The sequence below is a fragment of the Tupaia chinensis genome, unplaced genomic scaffold (genome assembly GCF_000334495.1).
Source record: "Tupaia chinensis unplaced genomic scaffold, TupChi_1.0 Scaffold000138_1, whole genome shotgun sequence".
In the NCBI taxonomy this organism is placed as follows: Eukaryota; Metazoa; Chordata; class Mammalia; order Scandentia; family Tupaiidae; genus Tupaia; species Tupaia belangeri.
This window is the reverse complement of record NW_006159608.1, coordinates 655,000-656,539: the sequence shown is the minus strand read 5'-3', so window position 1 is coordinate 656,539 and position 1,540 is coordinate 655,000.

Here is a 1,540-nt window from a genome sequence, read left to right as displayed (position 1 = left end):
CTTTTTGGGCCAGACCAATGGGAAATCTTTTAATTAAATGTTGTCTGTCAATCTCAAAAGCAAATAAAAGGAACCTCTGTACATGATCATCCCGAGAAAAGGCATGTATGCCTCTTCTCCGGCCTAGGTCACACAGTTGGCTTGGAAATAAACTGCATTAATTAAATTATTAATTTTACAGTTGGCTATATTTTTCCGTCGACACCTTGTAAGCTAAATAATGTAATTGAATGTATTAAAAATGTAAATAAAAATTAAAAAATAAAATTTAAAAAAACATTAAAAAAAAGCCTTCAGCATGCTTTACATGCTTTCAATCTACTCAGAGGTAAGACAGCTTGTGATTCCTCACCCAAGGAGGGCTCGAGAGGGCTCGATTGCAGGGTCCCATGGTGGCTGCGTGCACCTTTGTGCTATGACTGAAAGGGCTGAGCAGATCCATCCCACTGCAGGTGAGGGGACTGACAGCAGGCAATGTCCCATCCAGGGGCTACTTTTCAGTAAGAAATTCTCCCTTTGTATCCTTGAGCAGTGAGATGAAAGGTAACTAATATCAGTGTTGAGAACTGGGGTAAATTTCTGGTTCTGTCCACCTTTGCAGCCTACCCTTAAGCCGTGGTCTCCCTCTGCCCCTGAGTCCCGGCTTCTAGCTTCCTCTGTGCTTGTTCTTGCTGTCACCCTTCAGTGTCCGTTGTTCTCCAGCTGACACACTCTTGTCTGGCACTAAAACGTTGTGGGTAAGCACAGCTCTGAGCAGAACTACTGGGCTTGAACTCTACTGAGTTGTGTGACCTTGGCCAATGAACTTACTTGCTTCTTGGTTTCCTTAATCATAATGTGATAAGCATGCAGCTTGCTACAAGGATTAAACACATGGCTGCCATTATTGTTTTCTATTATTGTTATTTCTTGTCTTACAAGGTCGGAATTTGAGAAGGAATGAGAATGAGGATGGAAGCCCTTATGGGGGAGCACAGGGCTAGGAGGCCCTGGAAAGGACCATGAGAGTTCTACTCTTTCATTCTTTGGCTGGAAGCATTTTTGTGCTTCAGTTTTTTTATTTGTAAAGTAAGGAGAATAACAATAACTTACTTTGTCAAGTTGCCATGAGGCTGAGTAACTTTAGTAAAGATTAGATTTCTTTTATTTTCTTTATAAATAATTATTTATTTAATTTTATTTATTATTATTATTATTATTTGATTTACTACAGGGTGCTCACCAGAGAGAGAGAGAGAAAGAGAAAGGAGAGAGAGAGAGAGACAAAACAAGCTTTCAGAGATAGACAGGTATAGGACTTAAACTGTAGTCAGACATATGGGAGCTCAGCGCCTTAACCATACCATCTCCTGGCCCCAATTAGATTTCTTTCTTTTTCTCTCTTCTTCTTTTCTTTTCCTTTCTGTTCTTCTTTTCTTTTTTTGAGAGAAAGGTTTTTGCTACAGGCACTTGTGCTCCCCAGAGAGACAGAGAGACAGAAAAGGAGAAATCACCCCTGGTGGGGGTGGCCATGCTGAAATTCCTTCTCCTTCTTTCTCCT